The 23,795-nt window shown below is 44.2% G+C and overlaps 1 protein-coding gene across 5 annotated transcripts in view; it reads right to left on the bottom strand.

Moving 5' to 3' along the window:
• PLEKHA1 (pleckstrin homology domain containing A1) overlaps positions 1–23,791 on the bottom strand; it is a 749,116-nt gene extending 725,325 nt beyond the window's left edge. For all 5 annotated transcript variants that reach the window (XM_069611983.1, XM_069611981.1, XM_069611982.1 and 2 more), the window contains exon 1: positions 23,666–23,791. The gene's annotated coding sequence lies outside the window, so the exon portion shown is untranslated. The remainder of the gene's footprint in view (positions 1–23,665) is intronic.
• Between the last annotated feature and the right edge of the window lie 4 nt (positions 23,792–23,795).

The raw sequence follows: 23,795 nt of genomic DNA, 5'->3' as shown, positions 1-23,795 counted from the left end.
TACACACAAGTTTAGAGCAGAGGCCAGTGCAAAGGTCAGCTTACATGACACAAACGAGAACACATCTTTTGATTTTTATCTACATGGATGTAATTGCAAGTCATGGATAAAAGCCTCTGAAACAGAATAGCCTCAAAAAAAAAAAAAAAAAAAAAAAGAAGAACTGCACATTATCATAAAAGGAATTGGTTATTTCCATTCAGCATCTGCTGTGTTCATGCTCATGGAACAAACAGAACCACATTGCATAATTATTTTCCTAGCATTTTAGGATTGTATAATTAATAAGATGGAAAACTAAGTTGCAATTGAGAATTCATAGTTTGTAACAAATTATGCTTTTTTCCCAGTGAAAGCAAACCAGTATTGCAAAACTATTGTATTGCAAAACTGTATTTTTCAGAGTTATTGTGCTGTGCGCATACTCATGCAGAGGCAGATCATGTTTATACTTATAATTTAATTTACACTCTAATGTAAAATGAGCACTGTGCACGGTCTAGTTTAAATCCATTCAACCTTGCAGTCATTGGGGTATATAACTATAAATGGTCAGTGGCAGCATAGCCTTTGCTCAAGGGTGAGTGGTTGTCATTACACCAATCACAGGTGTTCTAGCCTCTCAAACCCTCAAGACTACAATTAAAACATCCAAAACCTGAATCTCCAGGAAGTGCAAGCGCTGTTCAAAAACTAACAAATTAAAGTTATTTGTAATTGAAATAGAAACTGAGCAAAACCTGTCCCTGTGATAATCCAGATAGATATTTAACTTTATGTAGCGCTTCATACGTGGTTCGTCCACCATCTATTATTATGCCTAAATCGATACTCAGTTCACCGACCTCTGAAGGATGTTAGGCAATATTGCGCAGCCGGTTGAGCACTCATTGCTGCAATGTGTGTGTAATCTGTAGTTTGCAGGTTTGAATCCCGGCAAGGCCAACTCGGCCTTTCATCCTTTCGAGGTCGATAAAGGAGTACCGACTTCAGTTTGGTGATAATTGTGATAAAAATGTTCTACTCTATCAGAATTGTCCCTGCACCTAGTATGATAGCAACCTCGTCTGTCGCTCCCCCATCCCCTTACTGTTCCCCCCCCCCCCTCATGCACTATATGAAACGTTGTCGGGCCAAGTACGATAGTCGCGCGTTTTGTTCCTCCCCTCCCTTTCTGCACCCCTCTCCCTCACCTTTTGTTTTCCTCCGGCTCTAGCAGAAATGTTGTTAGGCCTAGTATGGCATTTGCCTGTCTGTTTCCATTTCCTTCACACTCTTAGGTAGTAATAGCTCCTGGAAATGAGGACTTTCATTAAACATCAAAAGACAATTCTGCTATCAAACCTCAAAACACAATTCATGTTTGCTTTACTATGCAATTGGCTAAGTTTTTGTGTTTTCAATATTTAAATATGTACAGAAGACCTAAAATGGCCAGACCTTAGAGAAATAATGAAAGGTGTATTCTGTCACAATGGTATCAGGTAATATTATCCCCACAAATAATATCACCATATATATGGTCATGGGGTAAGGCCATAGGCGATGATATAAGTGGGGATAATTAATGCGGTTAATGGGACCGGGGGTTGCAGGGGTGTCCCCTGCTCCCTTTAAAAATATATAGGGGTTGCGGAGGTGTCCCCCCGATGGAGATATTTTTGCGGGGATATTAACACATGGAACCGTCACAATGCAGAAAGCTGATGCATAGTAATGATTGCCATACAGTTTTTGCACATGTCGGCTGGATGTCGCATACATTTAATCTCTTGCAAAGGAGAAAGGTAATTTTACTCTCTTAAAATAACATTTACTCTCAAAGTTTAAAAATAGGGAGTAAAATCCTCCCACCTCAAAATCTTATCTGGAGCACTGGGTACAGAGGTTGATGTGCATCCGTTAGGTAGGATAAAACAGAATACGTTAGCAGGAATATTTCCTTCTTGGATATACATAGGCTGGACACAACAGGAGAAAAGCGCGCTTCCTGCCTTAGATCATCCCAGAAGCATTTGGCATCAAGTTAGACAGGCCTTCCCAACGGCTGACCATAGAGAGAATAACTGACCGGCCAGGAAAAGTAGCGAGAAGTGACAGCGTGTGAAGCTTGCAGGGGATAAGGCACAGCACAACAATCATCAGACCAGTCCTTGACAAGGGTTACTCCAATCAAGCAGCACATGGGTCCCACTGTGCCCACCAAGGCAAATGCAAAGCTCTGCTTGCCCTACAACATAGACGACTGACCCATTCAGGCCTTTAGCCCACACCGAAAGAGCCATTCCAAAGAGCAAGGGCCTCACTCCGAGCCTTTCGCAAGGAACAACGCCAAGTATTTGGCGCCCGAGCATGAATGGCAAAAAAGATACAGGGGTCACGTGCAGGGCAATAACACCATGCCTTAGACCTTAACCAAAGCGAAGGTCTTCGGAATCTGGTTCAATGTAGAGCTCCCTTCCAAACCCCCCCTCCCCCAAACAGATACTACCTGGAGATAAAGTGGGGTGACAATTGTACAGGCCTTAACCCAAGGTTAGGTGCCCTTAGAATTTGGTGGCAGGTAGGGCAAAATAGACTAAGACAAACCAAAAGCAGCCCTGCCAACAATGCTAATGCTTAATTGGTCATTAATTTAATGTGTCAAAGTATTAGGACATTTGAATTTCCAAACATCTGGACCAACACTGTCATAGAAACACTCGGATACACTATGTATGGAATAGCAAGACATGTTATTGTGGATTTGTAACCCACCCACCTCAACCCCTTGGGACAAGAACCATCACAGGTCAGTGTGCACCCTGGCCCAAGGAAAGAGTGCAAGCAGGCAGAGGCTGGCCAGTGCAGGCAGTGATCAGCAGGCAGTGATCAACAGCTTTGAGCAGAGTGTTGGTGAGGAGTGGGAGGGCCCCTGCCAAGCTTTGAAGCTAGCACTTTGCAGAAAAGACCAGGGGAGGCCCTGTGGCGTTATAGCCGGGGCGGCTGCAGGCCCATTTGTGGTACATTCTGGAGCAGCATATAGTGCCTCAGCCAGCGCACATCCATCCAGAAGCACAGCAAGGGAGACAAGAGCCAGAGGTGCACCACGCATAGGAGACAGTGACCGGTGGGGCCCTGGGCCAATCCTGAGGCCGAATAGAGGGCTGAAGAGTCCATCTAAATCCGTGGTGGAAGAATAAGGGAGAGGCCATTTGGTCGGGCTCAGGACAGAGTGATCCTGGCACCAAGGCCAGGAGGAGGGTCATTTGAAACTCGACGACGACAAACAGTGGCTCAACTGCGCACAGTTAGAGGGGAGTTCAAACCCGCCCTCTATCAGGGAGAAGAGGAGGGGGCAGGGCTCCCCCATCAGACCTTCCTACGCACTAAATCCAAAAACAAGGGATAGGACATGCAAGCCGGCCAAAGGTCAGTGAAGAAACCATAGGAGGGCAATCTGCAGAGACTCTGGGGCAGAGACAGCGAAGTACTGGCTGGGGGAGATCAGGGGCCCGGGGCAGGAGAGGATTCGGGGGCGCTTCCAGGCCCTGGAACAGATTAAGTGGTCACCCAGGGTGCCCTTCACCAATGCTTTCAGGATTTTGGGGACAAGATAGCGAACACCATTCAAATCGCAGTTGAGCATGATGCGAGCGGAACTGTCCCAATCGTTGCAAGATGTGAAGGGGGACATAACAAAACTAGGAGCGGACTGATGCAGCAGAGAGCGCCATACCAGAGGACACAAGGAAGATCGACGAGCTGGTAGAGCAATTAGCAAGGGACATGCAGAAGCTTGAGACCCAGAGCGAAGACCTTGAAAACCGCCTGAGAAGATCTAACTTCAGAATAATGGGCCTCAGAGGCGGTGGCGGACAAGGATCTTTGCAGGATGGTGCAGCAAGTGTTTGTGGACCTGCTGGAAGTGGAAGAATGGGCAGGGATAGAGTTGGACCACATACACAGAGTGGGGCCAAAGAGGGGAGAGCCAGGGGCCAGACCCAGAAATGTAGTGGTGGCCTTACACTAGTATGGACAAAAGGAGAAGGTGCTGGCGGCTGCCAGATCCGCTACAATGGCCTGGAACTTCAGCTATTCCAGGACCTAGCCCAGACCACCCTGGTGAAGCATAAGAGGATGGGCACAGTGGTGCGTGCCCTAATGTGAGTGGACATACGCTATAAATGGGCCTTTCCCTTTGCACTATGGGAAGGGAAACAGCATCGGGTCACAACCTGCGAGGAAGGTACGAGGGTACTGATGATTGAGGACGAAGGGTCACCAAGGCAAGAACAAAGACCAGCGAGAGAACCACTCAAGGAGGAAATTGAGAGAGTGGACAAAGGTTTCGACAAGGGGATAAAATAAATGGGGCCTAAGTGGCCCGGTTTAACCCCCTGCCCCCATGACGAGGGGTGGGGGGGTAGGGGTGTAAGGTGACCACACGCCCATCGACACAGGAGCGCTACACTGAGGGTAAAAGGGGGATTACAAGAAAGAATGCTGTAGCCCACCAGGGGGAGGTACAGGATGTCTTTGTTTATCTACACAGGTCTAGGGGGACCAGCACAGGTTTACTCTGCTACAAGGGCTCAATTCCAGAGATGATGGGTCAGGGGGAGCTAGAGGATGGTCGAGCCTGCCCAGAGGGGAGTAGAAGGGTGAAGGGGATTTGGGGGTTGAGGGGAGCCGCACAGTAAGACCACCACGGGAAAGGGGGGGGGTGTGCTTTGGGTGACCTCCCTAAACATCAGGGGCTTAATTCCCCGGTTAAGAGAAGGAAGGTGGAACAGTTGTTGGGGTGGGGGGTGTGGGAGGTCAAGGGAATTGTATCGCTATGGACGCACGTTCGGTGGCGAGACGGACATAAGCCGAAAATCAAGGGGCATCGCCATCTGTGCCAATCCAGTCCAGCTCTCATTTCTTTAGGGGGAAGGGGCAGGGTGCATCACCCCGACAAGGGAAGAAGCCAAGGTTGTGCACTCTTATGTAGTTCATACCGCCCAATTGCCATTATTAATCTAGACACAAAGATCTACACCAAGGTTCTGGGGTCACGCCTGGATAAGCTCCTCCTCAAATGATTGATCGTGCAACCATTCAGGATTGGGTCTGCTGTCATCTGATTAAAAAAGAATAAATCTAAAACTCCTGCACGTATACTAGCGTTGGATGCCGAGAAGGCATTCAACCGGGTCGAATGGCCATTTCTCTTCCATGCCATGGAGGTTATGGGATTCGGGTCTAAAATCCTTTCAATGGTAACAGCCAACTACCGAACTCACTCCTTGTTCCTGGCAATCAACAGAAACTTTCACAGAGGACCATGGCCTCACGAGGCACTAAGCATGGTTGCCCGCTTTCCTATACACCATCCACCCGGAGCCGCTCTTGGCCAGCTTTAGGGCTTCCCCAGATATTAGGGGATTCCCTTTGGGGGTGTGGGGGGGGGGGGGGAGCATAGAGCCACAGCGTTTGCGGATGACATGCCCCTCTTGATCACAGAACCAGAAACCTCATTTCCAGGGATCTTGCAGGATCTTCTCCTTGGAGAGGTGGCAGGTTTAAAAATAAATGCCTACAAATCAGTTATTAAAACGTGACTGCCCCCTCAGAAAAGGTTCAGGAATTGCGGGGTATAGTACCCTATAGTTGGGCAGAAACCAGCATTAGATATTTGGGAGTCCAGATTACGGGTTCTCAGGGTGCTCTTTACCGTGCTAAATACTGGCCTTTAGCAGAAAAGCTGCGCCCTCTGCTGGCGGAATGGGTGCCCTTATCCATATCCTGGATGGGGAGGATGAATTCCCTGCTAGTGGCGGTTCACCAAGGTTTCTTCAGGACCCTTCAAAAACATGTGGGGTCATTTATTTGGAATCGCAAGTGACCCAGGGTAGCTACGCAGATGCTAATGTCTCCCAGAAGCAAGGGAGGGCTGTGAGCACCAAACATCCACCTCAATTTCCTTGCGGCTCAAATCAAGAGTGATCTGGGATTGGTACAGGGGCGATTGTGTGGAGGTCTGGTGTCGAAGGGACAAAGCAGGGGTGGGCTTGCCACTGGACGAGGTGTTGTGGCGACCCAAGAGAGATATACCTGCAAACATGTAACGTAACAGGATAGGGGCCCTAGTGGGGCACTCATGGGATGAGCTGGTGTGGAGGGTGAACTTGACCACCTTCCCCTCCCCACTGAATTCGCTGTTTAGGAATCCCCAGTTCACATCATGTATGTGAAAGGGGTGCCTTCAATAAGTGGGAGGCGGCAAACTACGTGGCATGTTCTCGTGCCAGGACATTAAATCCATTGCAAAGCACAAGCAGGACTTTGAGTTAGATGAGTGGGAGAGGTAGCGCTACTCAACTGAGGCACTGGCTTATGAACCCAATGGTCAGGTCAGCGGCCACCAGGGATCTCACACCGTTTGAACGGTTCTTAACGATGGACACCGGGACAGGCATTTGGTAGGAGCATTATATGGGATTATAGCAGAAGGGGCAAGGAGCCAGCATTGCACTATATGGAGCAGTGGGACACTGCAATGGGGCAGCCGCTGGAGGGGGAACTTTGTACTCAGTTATGGGCCATCCGGATTCAGGAGATGTGGGTTAATAATGGTCCAATGGCATCTCACCCCAGAAAAACTACATAAATTCTACTCAACTGCATCAGCGCTCTGCTGGAGGGGATGTGGGGAACTGAGATTGTGAAAGCATATCAGGTGCAACGCGAGTGGTCATCTGTGGTTAGAATTGGAGTTGGAGCTACCGTCTGTCTACTCTGTTCTGTGCCTGGAGGAGGAGCTATGTTGCAGTATCTGCACTTTACATTACTTAAGACCCACACAAGTGCAGCACAGCGTGGGGAGACAAGTGGTCTTCTGTGGTCCGCAGAGGGCCTGTGGCCCAATGATAATCCCCTGCACTTCAACGATGTGCACAATGAAATCGATAGCTTCAACAGCACCATAACGCGGCACGAACTAAGACTCCAAGATGCCGATGCGACCAACAGTGTGAGCGGAAGCCTCAAGAGGAGAGTGCAGCTTTGCCACATGTGATCCCTGCGATGTTCTCACCGAAACATACACATAAACCTGCGGGCAGGTTAATAACTGCAACAGACAACAACGTAATCAATACAACTACTGACGTGGTTACTGCCGACACTAATGCGTCAATTATCCGTAATTCACACTACAGCGCTACACAAATCTGTACGCACTCATTTCAACATGCAGGCTGCCATTGATATGCTGAATTCAAACCACCTGCAGAGATCTCTCAACTTACGACGGCGCTGTCAGCGGAGATGAGAGAGCGCGACTTGACGCTAGAGCGGTCTGCCCGACTCCTCCTCACAGGCAGAGCTCCCTCACATTGACCTAGATAAAATGCTACTGACAATATTTGAGATCCTCGGAGCCCTCCACCCCCCAGAATCAAAAATTTTAAGTGAAAGCATCACAGAAGCAAATTTCTGACAAAAGGCTCCAAGGAAACTGCAACCATTACAGGAAACATTTCCATGAAACTGCTGCATAAACCTGCAGAACCTGCCTTGAAGAAGCAGACAGACAAGTCATCTGGCCTCTTTGTAATCCCACACTCACCAAAAAGAAAACCTAACTATTGCGGTCCACCCCGATCACATCTACAACAAACAATGCGAATTTACCAGTGCCCCCTAACCAACGGATCCCTCTGATCGCGAACAAAGAAGCAAGCAAAATGCAGGTTTGCACCTCCTTCGAGCGTATTTTTGCCATTACTAGCCCAAAAATGTAATTGGGTTCAGATGCAGAGCCTCTATGCGAGCAGCCCTCGAGTGGAACATCTCACCCCCTTTGAGGATTTGGAACTTCAACACTCCGCTTTGGCAGTGCGCCTAAAGCAATATATTGTAGTTTTAAAGGGGCAGGTGGAATTACACAAAAAGCAAAAAGACCACTTAAAATCAAAGTCAATGCTACCGAACCTGCCCATAATTACCATCAGAACGATTAATTTGCCGGCGGCGATCAGGAGTCCATTTTTCACCATAAATATCCAGAGACGGGGGTTCATCTTGCCCCGGAAGATATTGCATTGCTGCAAAACAATATTTTAGCCAGCTTAACAATTTCAATGTCACCTTTCACCAAACCCTATGAATCCTTAAATGATACGCTAAAAGACCAGGCAACTCTGCTCGCAATGACTCAGACCAAATTGGTCTCACTGAAAACTTCTGTTGCTAAAGTACACAACAGATTGGATATAGAAGCTGAAGCCTCTATAATGTGGCAGAATAGGCTATGTGACCACTCTTGGAAAATTGTAAATGAGTGAGGCACCATTGTATGGACCGGCAAAAATCCATACCAATACTGGGCCATCAAGATTTGACCTCTCCTTTATCACGACCACCAAGTTCCATGTCACCACAGCTGATTGCTCAAGAGGGTGAGATTTGCAAGAAGCGAGAAGATAGGTGAAATACCCTAGTAGAGACGAAAGATAGTACTTACGTCAACACACCTGTGATTGAGAATGAAGAAGAGGACTGCACCACATGGTCCAAGTCTGTTTCAACTGCCACGACTGAATCACCTTCGCCAGCATTTCCAGCCAACGTAAGGCGTCCCACTTAAGGACAGACAGAAGGCTAATGACCACAAGTCTGCCAAATAAGAACACAGACATGGCTTCAGCGTTTCATAATACACAGAATAAAACTAAGGAACCAGAGATGACACTTGCTCACTCTCAAGCGGTTCATATGTCTCTACCCGATAGCTCGATAATGTATGAAGAAATGACAGCCTTGCTCGAAGTCACTGATCACAAAGACGTTAAGAACTCTGATGGCAATGACGAAGTATATGCAGTACCCTCAAGTTGTTTGCCTCCTTCCATAGTAGGCATATCAAAGGAATCAATACCAATACTAGGTTGCAAAAGAGGGACAATGGAGTCCATCCCTCAACAAGCTAGCGCAATGATCTTTCCAACACTCAAACAAAAGTGAAATGCAGTACCAAGTAAAGCTAGTACCCTATCAAAGGAAACCAAAAAAGTGATCTTCTCCGACAAGTCAAAAACAACATCAAACAAAAATGGGGCCTATAAACGGATAAGTAATAACATAACATACGTTGAGAAAATAAAGCTTAATTCATCACAGCCCATTACATCAGACGACATAAGAATAGTGCAATTCATGAATGAAGAACAAATGGATTGGCTAAAATTGCACTTTAAGATGGCCTCTTTCAGAAGTGACACGTTTGAGTCAGCAAGTGACTTCCTACATTTGGGTTTTGAAATATCAACCAATAAAGATCACACAAGACCAACGGAAATTGACGAAAGGACGCCTTTAGACAAACCTCATGTAGTTAGCCAGCATATAACAAAAGTTGCTAATACATGTCAAATGGGGAAAACTGAACCATCTCCCCCTGAGAGTTATGATAAATTGTACAAACGAGAAACGAGATCTGACACAGAATAATAAAGTCTCAACAATCAAATGCTGAACAAAACTGGTCCTGGATAGCAACCTTACTATCCTCCAGTTATAATCATTAGAGCCAGGAAAAGACCCATTAAAGATTCATAAAAATTGAAACACGGAACATGCAATGGTTTAATTCACTTGCTTAATATTGACAATTTGGGGTTAGAAAAATAGGACATCCTAGGTCTCCAGGAAACATGGCTCAGACTATCCCCCCCATTTCTGATGGCTACGACTGTTACCTTAACCCTGCCATAAAGGGGAAACTTGGCAGACCGTATTCCGTTCTGCTTACACTTGTCCGAAGAGGTGTAGGATTAACGGTCAAGGCAATGCAAAACCTAAATGCCTTTGTCTAACTATCGGCAGTCGAAAAAATAATCGAAATTCAAACAAAACAAATGATACTTGTTATATGCAACGTGTACAGCAGTTATGCAACATGTACAGCAGTCCAGATAAGTGCAATAATGACACCTTTATTGCCACTATTGTAAACTAGATAACGCATCATTGGCTCAAAGATATTCATGCCCTTCTTTGCTGTGATATAAACATGCATCTGGTGGTTGAATGCTGCTTGATTATAAATACCAGAAACTGGATTAAAAATTCATCAAAATGGTCAGAGGAAATCGTAGGACGTGAATTTCAAATGCTCAATGCCCAAACTCAAGGATATATTTCCGGGAATTCAACCTGGAAGACCAGCCTACTATCTACCTGCTTAGACTACGCATTTGTCTCTATCAATCTTGTGCAAAACATAAAAAGATGTCATTCAGATGACGAGTGAGCATAATCTTTTAGAAATAATTGCAAACTCAATACCAGAGACAGCATTCCAGAATATGATCAGCCCCTAGAAATATCACATGCAAGGAACAGATGCGCCTAAAAACCAAAGACGGACGTATTGGACTAACTAATCAATTTAAAAGACATCCAAGTGAAACTAATGCCAGCTCTGATTATACATGGTTACTCCAAGATTTCTTTGAAACCCGTAAACCCCATGGAAAAGACAATTTACACCAATTCAGATAAACAGCAAGGTGATGAAAGCGATGAAACTTCTGCGAGCGGACCAGAGCAAGATTCCTAAAATGAAACGCACAAGTATCTCGAAATTCATAAAAAAGCAAAAGTTTTAAAACGGGTTAATTATTTATTTTTTATTATGAATTTTAGTTTATACAAACTTTTATCACAAACATTTATCACAAAATATCTATATAACCACTTTACACTTTCAAATGCACAGAAAATCCAACTTGAGTTATTTGGTAAACTCTTTTAGACTGGTCCAACTAAATTTTTTAGAATTACATCAAAAAAATAAAGAAAATAAAATAATCGATGATTGCACAAGTTATTTTCATATTATGGCCTGAAGTCACACGCAACCACCATTCTTTTTTGTTTCTGTTTAAAGGAAAACAAAATCCTAGATAAAGATTCCTCCGATTTAAGATTGCTTCACATTTTGTGATCAGATGGTAGAGTGATTCAACAGTTTTTTCGCAGTGTCTACACAAAGTGTTTTTCAAATCAGGGTCTTTTCTTATCCATCTCATTTCCTTTGTCTGCAGGGCATTTAGCCGCAAAAATTGGTCTCGATGATATCGAGATGGACATTTTAATAGGTATTTGGGTTGTAAATTTAGTCTGTTCGTTGTGAGTTGTATCGGAAGAGCATTTTTTTGATAAGCTCTTTTTTCACTATTCTGGATCCAACACCATAATTGGAGGTGTTTAACCAATTGCGGATGCCACTGAGGAGACTATGTCAATGTCGGCTGCTATCAAAATTTGATCTACTTTGTGAGCCCAGTCCTTTAAGATATTTGGTGTTAGATCTGCTGGATTCACTTTAAGTATTTTATATGCTGGTTCGCCAGGATGTTCTCTTATTTTGCGTAACAATGCGCATGATTTCCAGATAGTTGTATTATACAGAGAGGTGATCGCCAGTTCATGGCGCAATGTTGTCATTGAGACATATCGAGGTAATCTTAAAACTTTGCGCCAAAACAACCCTTCAAGAACGTCCCATACTTTGAAATCAAGATTCCAGGCACATTCAGCCCCGAAAGTGATGGCCGGTATAACTTTATTCAAATAGAATGTCAATACTGGTTGGATGGAGAATTTACCATAGTCGTTGTGCATCTTTAGCCCTTGTAGCGCATAAGTTGTCATTCTGTTTTTCAAGTCTTGGTACCAAGGCCATTTTCGGATTGATGTGTTATAAATGATTCCAAGATAACGTATTGTCGTCGTCGTTTCAATCTCATTTGCAACATGCCATTTAAAGTTTCTATTTTTCTGCCCCTTCATGTTCGTCATCTTTATGATTTTGGTCTTTTCTGTATTGATTTCGAGCATGTCCTTTGTTAAGTATGCATTTAATTTTGTTAGCAGTCGCTGAAGGCCTATTGGTGTTTGGTCTGCCAGAACTATATCATCTGCATATATGATGCAGTTTAGTGCTTGACCATTTATTTTCGGCGGAAAGCATTGCGCCTCTTTTAGTTCGTCCGGTAAATCGGAGATGCATAACTTAAATAACAGAGCTGCCAACGGACAGCCTTGTTTTACTCCTTTTGATGTCGGAATTATGTTTGTCAAATCACTGCTCTGGTATGTCCGAATACGCATTGATGTAGCTTCATGTAGGGCTATAATCGGCTCCAGTATGTTCGCTGGACATTGCCATTTCCTTAGTTTTTGCTAAAGGAGATTTCGATTTATTTTATCGAAGGCTTGCTTCATATCCACAAACGCCAGGAATAAAGGTTTACGTTCTTTTAGTGAGGCTAGTTTTAGTATATTCAGTAGCAATGAGTTTACTTCCGTGCCTACCCCTTTTGTAAATCCTGTTTGTCGACAGTCGGCTATCTCTACTTGTGCGACCCAAGTTGTCCGTTTTTTTTTTAAGGAATGAAGCAAATAGTTTTACAATTGTATCTGACAAAGCAATAGGGCGGTGCTTGGGTCGGCCCTTTACCCCTTTTTGTGTATTGGTACTACCACCGCTGTGCGCCAAGATGAAGGAACTTCTTGTGTGAATGCTATTTTTTTTAAATAGCACTTCAATGAATTGTGCCCACCATTCTGCTTCTTGTTTGAGCATCACGTTTGAGACGTTATCTGGTCCGACGGCTATTGAATTTTTCAACTGCTTAGTTGCGGCCAGAATTTCGGAGCTAGATTCTATTACGTTCCATCGTTCAGTTGAAACCTTTTGGATTATGTCCTTGTTTTTCTCTCCATCATTAAATAATTTGAAGAAATAAGATTCTCAGGTGTGGGGCGCTACTTAGTAGTTGGTTACATTTTGTATGACCAGTGTTCAAAATAGCTCAAATTTCTCGGGAATTATGTTTTTGAAATAATTGAAGCATTAATTCAGCCCGTTCTTGGTCTCTTTGAGTAGCAAATGCTTTAACCCAATTTCTGTATCGTTGTCGACGATGTCGTAAGTGATCGTCTCGCATAATGTTTTTTGATTTCTTAATTTGTCTTATGTCTCGCAGGAAAGATTTCTTTTCTTTCACCAACAGCTTGCTAAATTTATGGTGGTGTTGATGCCCAACTATTCCCTTAGCGTTTGTTTTCACTAAGAATTTCTGTGCATAATTCGGGTCATGCAGTGCTGTCTTTTCCGAATATATCGGTCAGCTGGCAGATCTGATTACCATTCATTCGAAGGCGATTTCCACTTGCATTTGTGGTGACAAAGTGGGCATATTTGGTCGGTAGATCTTGCTTGGACTCATGCCAGGTCAACTTTAGCGGTAAGTGATCGCTATTAAAAGTTGGAACAACATTTAGTTTTGTGACCTTTCTTACCAAGTTATGTGAAATCCAAATGTAATCTAATGTTCTCTGCTTGTACAATTGTTGCCAAGTTGTATTGGCTGGTATATCACCTTTAACCTGTCCGTTCAGCATAATGCAATTTCTGCTACTTGTTGCCGTTTGCCACAATTTGGCCTCTGCTGTTAATTTTTCATACTCTATAGGCCTTTGTTTGTTCGTGGACTTGTCAAACTCAAACCATGAATTGTTCAAGTCTCCACAAATCATTATTTTCAGATCTTTTTCACTGGTTAAGTAAGTATCCATCATTGTTGTTTCAGAATTTACCAGTTGCGAAGAACTGATCATTGCAGCGTTCCAACAGACATTTATTAGCAATATCCTTGCTTTTTCAATGTTTGGAACCCTTCGATGTTTAATTAATACTCCTTGTACAAATAAGTTTGGGTTTGGTAATTCATTCACATGCCAACAAAGAGTGTTTGATCATCATCAAGAGTCCCGAGAAGGGTCGTCCATTTTGATTTTTTCCTGCTGGGTTTAATAACATCGTGTAACCATCTCGGGTCGGTGGCTCCCGTAGCCACTGTAGACAAAGGGCAAAGTTTTTATCTAGGGCTACTGGAAAGTCGTTCAACAGGTGTGCAAACCCTCTTGTATTCCAAGAAAGTAAGTTATAGTCCTGGTCTTGTGAATCACTTGCTAGCTAGTTTCGGGAGATGGTATGAAATCTCCTCTTTGTTTCATGTTGTAGTGATGGCATAGTCGGTTTGACATGACTTGTTCTAGAAAAGTGGTGCCTTAGTTCTCTTCTTTGATCCATTCGTGTCGGTAGGGCAGATTTGTCATTAGAGGCATGATCAGCGTTATATTCACTCTCTGGTTCGAGAGAAAGGTCGAAACCATATAGTAGGAGGTCATCTTTTGCATCAAAAAGTGTTCTTCTAATGGCCTGCGAGTTGATGTGTAGCAGCACCTGGTCTGAGGTTCTTTCGGTTGCGTATTCTACGATCATTATGTCCTCTGAAGTTACAGTGTACAGTGCAGGAATGCATTTAAATAGTTTCATGATGTTACCTCGGTTTAAGTTGACATTAGAGTCATCCGAGTGGATGTTTTGTTATCTTAATTTTATTTGTGTGCACTCATTAACGTGCTTACGCCTCTGCGGTGGATTTAAGCTAGAATTAGTTGCTTTCTGTTGTTGTAGTAATAGAGTAAATTTCAGGTTTAATTTGCAACGTGCATTAGAATTCACTTTGTGCCATTGTGGAATATTCCTTAGTCTTTTTGCATCAGGCGGAGAGGTCACTCTAGCATCATTAGTTTGTATATTTGATTTCTCTTCTCCGTGTGACTTTTTTCTTGTTTCTTTTCGAGGCGTTAGACTTTCGACTCAGAGACACTAGTTACCTCTGCTATCTGGTCATCAGAGTATGTTGATAAGTCACATAAATCAGTTGACGTAGCAGATAGAGAGCTTTCTTGATCTTCAGACTCTAATCTCTGACGTTTGTTTATGTTTGTGCTTTTTGATAGGGATGGTCCACCAAAAGTCTTTTCTAAAGTTGTTACAGCTTCCCGAGTATCGGTTGGTTTATCTTTTGTCGTCGCACAGACAAACAGCGCTGCCTTACGGGGAGTGGGAAGGTTACGGAAGAAAGACTTTGCTGTCTGACGCAATGGTTTCCTTAAGTTCAATTTGTGCTCAGTCGGCGGCTTCTTTATCTTCGAATTTGCTGTACAACTAATTTTTTCTTTCACGTTCAGATTTCCAACTTTGGCTGACCATGAAAAAATTACAAAGGAGGAGAAAATTTATTTGATCATCCTTCTTCAGCTCAACCTGATCGTTGCTTTTATGTGCTGCCTGAGTGGATGGTCTTTCAGTAGTGCCGTCTTTGCATTTTTCTATTGGCATCTTAAAAGGTCTTTCTTGTAGGTCAGCATTTAATTCTTGCTTGGATGGTTGGACCACTAGGTCTGTCTTTCCTACTTTAATCTTTGGACTATTTTGTAGCCCTTCCGTGCTCGCGCTCGGTGTGATGTTGTTTGTTGTTTTCATTGCGATGGCGACAGTAGGATATAAAGCTGCTGGAGGTCTATGTATTATGCACCTCTAAATCCACCGTTCCATTTGATATTGAGGGATTGACCATACTAAGACGACTTGAACGAGGGCTTGAAGGCGGGAATTCTTTGTTGATTTCGTTTTGGTGCATCCATTTAATGGATTCAATTAAAGCTGCCATTAGGTCATCATTTGATGCTTGGTCTTTGATCAACTGCTCTTTTTGTATTGACTGCCACCGCATCGAATGTTCTGCTTCCTGGGCGATCCTTGACTGTAAGAGCTTTGTAAACTCATCAACGGCTGTTATTTTAGAAAAAACATTTGTCATCATTGACACTTGATTATTTATAGTGTCTTGTAACGATTGATAAAGTTTAATGAACGGACCCAACGCAGTGGCTGTGGCTGCAAGCACCCGATTATGAATTTGTGTGGTCGCTGCCGATGACAGGTTTGATGCAACTCCAGTCTCACGATCAGAGTTTGTTTCATTTGCTTGTGCTCGACATCTATTTGGGATGTGATTTACTACCTCCTCATCTTGTTCTTGCTGAGCCGTTAGAGCCGCTAACGATACATTTAGTGTGGAGTCCCAATGTCCAACTGATTTTGAAGCACAATTTTGAATTCCTGGCAGTTTTGTTATTGGGGTGCTGGTGGTGGCTTGAGACTAGCCTCCGGATTATACGGCTGTTTAGCCATTTCATGCATTTCTTTTCCTTCTCTTTTTTTTGTTGATTTTTGTACCTCTTCTTGGAAACCTGCTGTTAATTTGGCTTCAACTGCAAGATAGTCAGCCATTAGTTTATCAAACAGGCAGCTGTCTCGAGCATCCTGAGCTGTCTGCAGTTTTCTTCTTGGACTGGTCACCTCATTAGTGTTTGGCTGTGGGCGAATTTCTATGGTGGAGTGCTTTGGCACATCCTTTCGAGGTATAGTTTTACATGTAGCTTCAAGCTTGTTTGCAGACGCTATGGGAGCCGTGAATTTTATGGGTTTTTTACTGTGTAGCTCCCAGGTTGACTTTAACTGTCCCTCCACATGCTTTGAGTCGCTTGTAATATTGATGCCAGACTCTTCTCTTGTTTTAATAGTGGTTATCGCTTGCAATTTTTTTGATTTCATGCTCCCTTTGCTATTTTTGTCATCCTGGCAAGGGGCCTTGATATCAGGAGACACTTTGTCACCAAGGGGACTAATTTCAGTCAACTTGTCAGTTTGATTTGTTGCATTCAGAAGTTCAAGATCGGTTACTTCAAATGGAGACTGAAATAGTGCTGGATTTATGTCTACTGTCTCGACATTGAGCGGCGAGTATACTTGTTGGCTCAAATCTATTGCTGGTATTCCGATCTGCGATGGAAGAGTTAGTAATTTGCATGCTTGTTTTAAATTGATTCGCCCCGTTCGTTTTACCAGATCTTCTCGTAACCCTGCTGCTTTTACAGCTAATGTGTATAGAGAGGGTATCTGAGTAGGTAATTTTGTGGCCTGGTGGTTAGCAGTATGTCTCCATCTGAATGCGAAATATTCATTGTGTCAGTATTTAAGCAACTAACAGTGTCACTCTCAGTAGGGCTTACCTTCGATTTGTGTCCTGATGGTTTCGCTAGCGTCCATGGGTTTAGAAGACGTCGTTGTTGTAGAGTCTTTCCTCTCGTTTGCGGCCCGGCATCCAGCATCTTGGACGTTTCTGGACTGAAGTCTCCTTGCTGCTCTGGGATAAAGGTCTGTGTTGGCAACGAACGGAAGTGACAGTCCACCGCCCTGCACACAGCCAACAGTCACAAACTCGCGCCCTTTACTGACGCGGGCTTCATTCCACAAGGGCGTCAGGGGGCGAGTTTTAAAGCTTGTCCTTGGCGTGGCCTCAGCCTGCCACGCCGGCTTCCAGCAAGTGAGTCGCAGGATCAGCTGTGAGGTGCTGCAGCGCCGGCGTGCGTTTCTCCAAAGCACGCCGGTGTTTTACAGCGCACGCTTTGTAGAAAAGGCAGTAGAGCAGGAGCCGGAAAGTACGAGGCGTTTGACGTGCACAGCACAGTCAACAGTCACAAACTCGCGCCCTTTACTGACGCAGGCTTCAAGAGCAAGATTCCTAAAATGAAACGCACAAGTATCTCGAAATTCATAAAAAAGAAGCAAAAGTTTTAAAACGGGTTAATTGCCACTGAAGCGGCTAGAGTGCAATAGGACGCTCAACAAATGCTAAAAGCCGTAGGGAAGAATACCACAAACGTATAGGAGCTCATTAGCAAAAACGGCAGCTTGCAGACGGGGCTACAAGTCAGAGATAGCTTGGATATACCATTTTTCAGATTTGTTTGCTGCACTACCAACCACATCACATACGATCGACCAGATCTTGTGCAATTTAGTGCAACATGGACAACATCAAATCCTGATAATCTCAATGCTAAAGTCATTTATTGGCACTTGGTAGGAATGTTTTTGCGTCCTGCTCAAACAAATCAAGAGAACCAGAACAATACCTAAATCCTGGACATGGGCCATCATTATACCCATCTTTAAAAAATGTATAGCACCCAAGTCATTACCGTCCCATTGCCCTGCTCGATATCATGGGCCAATTATTCGGATCAATTTTGTTGCGAGACCCGAACGACGAAAATAAATAAATACAATCGGCCGCCTGGATAATAGATTGTGTTGTGTAAGAATTGGTGCAGTCACACTGGGTGAGACTACACAAGACTTATCTGCTTGGTATTAGGTAACCCACCTTTTGGTATAGGTCTGTACTACACAAGTTGGTAGTGTGACTGAGCAACCAAGCCTATCTCATGAGGAGTAAATGCGAGCTGTAGAGCTGCAGAGATGAAATCAGTCAATACAAGTAACACTTACACTCAAGGGTTTCAGTTATAAATTATGTATACACACACACAATCAGTTTTAGTTAAGCATTCGTTAAAAAGGCAATTGGTTGAAACAGTAAAGCAAACTTTGTAATCATTTTACAAAGTCGATAAAGTTGGTAAACACTCTTTGGTCATGCCAAAACATTTCTCCTACACCCTGTAGTGACTTCATTAACAAGGATAGTATTGCATTTATCTTAAACACCAATATACTTTTAAGACTTTTGGTTTCAGGAAGGAAGGGTTAGGGAAATAGAAAAGTTGGAACATATTTTTGTATAATGTGAAGACAGTTTGAATCCTCAAATAAAATCTAGGTAAGCCTTTCCCAGCAGTAAAAGTGTTCAACAAATGACAACCTATGAGGGGACAAGCAATGCCAAAGTCAAAGGATTTAGAAGGGTGCCTTTAGGGAGCCTGGAAAGCCAAAGTCAAAATGGACCAAGTCGATAGTTCTGATGCACTTCTTGGATAAAGTCTTTGACAAAGTCAGTTAGTTCAAAAATAAAGTAACTGGAGGGAAACAAACTGTTAAGCGTGCGTAACGGGAGTTGAAATCAACTCAAAAGAAAAGGTAAGCCAGTGCACTTCTCAAGCAAGGCAGCACGGCTTATGGCAAGGAAATAAGCACGCCAAGCCACCCACAGTACCTCTGGTTTGAAAAAGGTGTTCCAGCTGGATTCCTCCTTGCTACAGACAAGCAGGCCCTTGTTCCTGGGCCTTAGTCATGGGGACAAGAGGGAGGACGTCTGGTGGGCTCCTGAGGCAGTACTCGAGAGAGAACTTGGTTGCTAGCGATTTTCTTCAATTCAGCGGCTCTTCGTGGTTTCAGCACCTCGCAAACAGCACTGATCCAGAATGAATATTCCTGGTTGGACTTTGCTTGCTCCCTTGGTCCTGGACTCTGGTGATGGAACTCTGGACCAGGACTTCCTGCTTCTGGAGGGTCCTTAGGAGGCTCATGGAGCTTTTGACCGGATTCATCTGGAGAAGACATTGCACTCTGATGGACACTAGACCCCTAGCATTGGGCTTATGCAGCACTGCAGAGGCACAGCATGTTGGGGGTTGCGCCAAAGTAAAGTTCGTCTCGGGCGAGTTGGTCCCACCAGCCCAAGGGGAGAAGTCGTTCCGTCTGCAGCTTCTCCGTCGATTTGAAAAAGGAGGTCAGCACAGTAGAGGGCCTTCACTAGGCCCTTCAATGTCCAGGAGGTTGCAGCGTGCTTCTTTTCACAGTTTCTTCTTCGGATGTTTATTCAAGTGGTCAACTCTGCCTGTAATCCCAAGAACCTCGCCTTTTAAGCTTGTTCTAATTCATTCACAGCCCTAGGCTGTCAAATCACCCAGCAGTGTGGCTGTGCTTCCCGGACAGCCGGGCCCGAGTTTGTGCAGGCACACCTAGAGACAAAGGACAGCAGAGTTTCGGGATCCTCCTTCACTTTCTATCCTTCCAGACACACTGGAGCCAGGGGCAGGCTTCAGGGCTGAAGTCCACCAAAGGCAAAAACACACAAAGGGCTCAAACCTGCCTCAACGCACAGAGTAAAAGCCAAGAAAGACCTTGCAAACAGAAAATGGCAAAAAAAGAAGACAGGGGCCCTTTTGACAAAATGGTCACACATGGGCACTGTACTGCAGCTGAGGGTTCAGCCTGCAGTAAAAACGCACATTGGTAGCAAAATGTAAACCACTGCCACCAGCCATTTAAAGTAGTGAGGGTCACATAAAATGTCACATGAGAAAGTAGGTTAAGGGACTACTAGGTAAACCCCCAGCACTCCACATAAAATGGTGTGTGCTGGACCTACAAAATAAAAAAGATAAAGTTAATTTCACCTTACTATTCTTGGGAACAGTCATTCACCCAAGAAAAAGGTATTTAAACCTTTTAAAAAAATCCAAAGGATTTCTCAGTGACACTACACTGAGGGTGCTGTGTGTCACTATACAAAAAGCAGGTGCCATGGAGTTTGTCAGAGTCCGAAAACAGTGAAAACAAAATCCTAGTCAGGGAAAAAAAACACAGGAGGGAGTGAATCACTCAAAATTAAAAAAAAGTCCTAAGTGCAGCAAAAAAGAGCTGGGGGGTCTCTAAGGTTGAAGGGAATTAGCACAGAAATGAACATTCTCCCTTAACGGTTGGTACCACCCTAAATCTAATGATACTGAATATCCTTAAACTCAAAGCAATCCAGCAAAAAGTGACCTATCTCGTGTTTATCGACCTCGAACAAGCGTTCGATAGTGTCAATACACAGAAGCTTTGGACGAACTCTGCATGTGGTGATGCCCCTAAGATTTGGTGAGTGCCATCACTGCTCTCTATTCAGGTAAAGATGTCAACCAAAGGCAACCTCACAAAAAATTACATATTGTGGCCTAAAACAGGGGTGCCCCAAAGTGTCTACTTTATTTAACCTGTACATGTCGGGCCTTCAAGAGTCACAAAATGCTCTGATTGTTTTTCCACCAGTTCCACGGATCCTCTATGTAGATCTGGTTTTCATAGACAAAACACCCATCGGCTTACAGCGCAGGCTGAACGATTGCCAAACATGTACCATCAAAAACGAAGATAAACACCAAGAAAACAGGCATAATGGAACTATCCAGTCTTACCAAGCGGACTTGTAAACTGAAAGATTATTTTACATGGAACCTGGACAATAATCTTGCCACAGGTGAAGTCAGCAACATATTTGGGGGTTCAGTTCAACCTAAATATTAGTGAAAAAGAATTATTTTGAAATCCTAAAATCCAAAGCAATAAGATGATTGGTGCAGGGACAAGCAATCCTGAAACTATATGGAACTTTTACACTCTCACACCAGTAATTCCTTTCTATAAACAGAATGTGCTTCCGATTCCGATCAATGGAGCAGAGGCCCTTCTTAACCTAGCCTGGCAAACATGGCCCATTCTAGAAAGTTTCTTCTGGCGGTGAGTACTGAGACTCCCTAATGGTCTTCCAATAGCATCAATAAGATATAAACTGGGTCTTCAATCTCTGGAACCTGCTGCCCTCGGGAAGTGGTCAGACTATCTTACTTCAATGGACATTATTAGAAATCTAGCAGACTATGACTCTGAAATTTTGTTACGAAGATAGAAAAGCAATTGTGCAACATGGCTTGCTAACATCGAAGCCTCTGACCATATGCTAATATCCAATCCAAACCAAGTAAAAAGAAAAATCTAAGATTATGATTGGATAAATACGTAAACTTCAAGATCAAAATATATTCTATCATTACAGCTACAAGGCGAAAGACAAGCTCTTAATTGCTTATCTCCATACCTGGGCAAGTTTCCATCTATCCATTATCGAGATCTGTTTGTAAGGATGCAACTAAATATCTTTCCAGCTGGTGAAGTCCTGCAAATAAGAAGACCACTACCAACAGACGATACCACATGCAGATATTGCATAGAAAGTGACTCAAAGGAATCCTTACTCCATAAGATCGAAATACCTATCCCACCTAGTTGACAAACTCAGCTCAAGAATGGTGGAACGTATTGCTGCAAGGGAGAAATGTAACTATGATTCTAGCGACAATTAAATTCCTTGAAGAAGTCCTTTAAAATCCCAGGACGGAATTGATACAAAAACTACTATGTTGACACTAAGTTTCTAGAACACAGTCTTATCTATGAACTGCTGACTCTTCTGATCAGCACAATTCTGCCTCTGGCATGTCCTGCCTGCGTTTTATTTATGAATATCAATTTTGGAAAGGCATGAGAAGAAGTTTAATGTGTGTGTTTGGTTTTGAAAGGTTTAAATAAGCCAAACAAATAAAGATCTGGTGTGAAAGCCTAGTCATACAGCCTTATTGGGACATGATCTGTGCAGCAATTAATAGTATTTTTGAGAGTCAGAGGCCAGACAACCTAGGGATGGCCATCCTGGGAATGGGTGGGGTTCTGGAAAATCTACCCTCAAAAGCACAAAGAAAAACATACACATCATTCTGATAGTGGTGGCAACGCTTGTTGTGGCACACAAATGGAAACAAAAAGCTGCCCACACAGAACACAAATGGGTTAGTAAAATCTGGAAGTACAAACAACAGGCTAGGTTCAAAGATACAAGGAAAGTCAAATGCCTTCCCTAACTGTTAACCAGATCTATGTTTTAACACAAAAACAACGGTTCATTGGGAGAACGCCTATTAGATAGGTGTTCCATCATACGCTTCCTAGGGAGAGGCACTCCTGGCAGGAACTGGGTGTTCTTCCCTTAAGGACAGCTACTACACTGTTTTACCATCCAACAAGCGTTCACTTACAATTGATATGCACACTGTGATAATTTGTTCTCCCAAAGAACTGTTTTTGTGTTAGTAAAATCTGGAACTTTGTGGCACTGGAGTGGTTGACCTATTCCATTCAAGTGGATCACCAAAGGTTTCTCTCAGACTGGGACATTGTCCTGCATCACCTGTAGCAGACTCGCGGGACGCATGGTGTGCAAGGAAAATTAGATTGCGTGTGCGAGTACTTGCCCTGTGCAGGGCGCCTTCACAGTGTGTCTGCATCATTCACTGCAGCCAGAGGATGTGACGAGCGGGAGGGAACTAAAGTGTACGGGGTTCCCTTGCTTCTCAGGGAAATCAGTTATAGTTCCCTTACTTTACGTCACCTGGAACAGCGTTCCAGGACAGTAGGAAAGGTCAAGTTTAAAAAAAAATACATTTTAAAAAACGAACAGCTCCCCAGCTGGAGACTTGAACCTATGCTCTGTCTTGTCAATCCTGTGCCAAAGTTGTGCTATCCCGCAAGTCGTGGCCTAGCCCTGTTATTTCAATAAACCGCTTGCAAATGAAGCCTATTCCCAGGCAGTCACGCAGCAATCATCTGGGAATTGCTGTAGATGCTGGGGTGCTTGTGTAGGCACAAGGGTGCTTGCATGCACTGGGAGGGGCAGCTCAGTGGCTATAGACATATCCACTCAGAGGTGCGAACAGTGGGTGAAGGAGGGAGGGCTACATGAAGCTGCACGCAGAGGGGGCAATAACACACTAATGGGGTCTTTTCAATGTATATTATTTCATTCTGGAGAACTTAAGGGAATCACAGCGTTTTGGAGGTGGCTGCAAGGAAAGGGGGGACTCAGGTGGGCAGTTTGAATTGAGGGGGTGTCATTTCAGAGGCTTGGGAAGTCAGGCACCTGCGGGGTGTCATGGCAACGTGTGATGAGCAGAGCGAGTGGCAGCTCCAGCGGCAGCCACTGCCTTCCAGGGGTTGCAGAGGGGCGCCTCTCAGGGGCGAGAAGGAGCCGGAGCCGAGGCTGAGAGAGAGAGAGGCACTAAACATCCTCCCCCCAGCGCAAGCAAATACTCACTCACTCACTCACTCACTCACTCACTCACTCACTCACTCACTCACTCACTCACTCACCTGCCGCTGCCTGCCAACTGGAAAGGAGCGCCCGCTCAAGGGGGGCCCTATGCTGCTTTCATTATCAATCCAAACACGCCTTTAAAGTCCCCCACGAGACCCGACAGCACTGTGCGTCCCTTTAAAACTT

Source organism: Ambystoma mexicanum, chromosome 8, assembly GCF_040938575.1.
Source record: "Ambystoma mexicanum isolate Mex_15411 chromosome 8, UKY_AmexF1_1, whole genome shotgun sequence".
Lineage (NCBI taxonomy): Eukaryota > Metazoa > Chordata > Amphibia > Caudata > Ambystomatidae > Ambystoma > Ambystoma mexicanum.
This window is presented reverse-complemented; position numbering and strand designations above follow the sequence as displayed.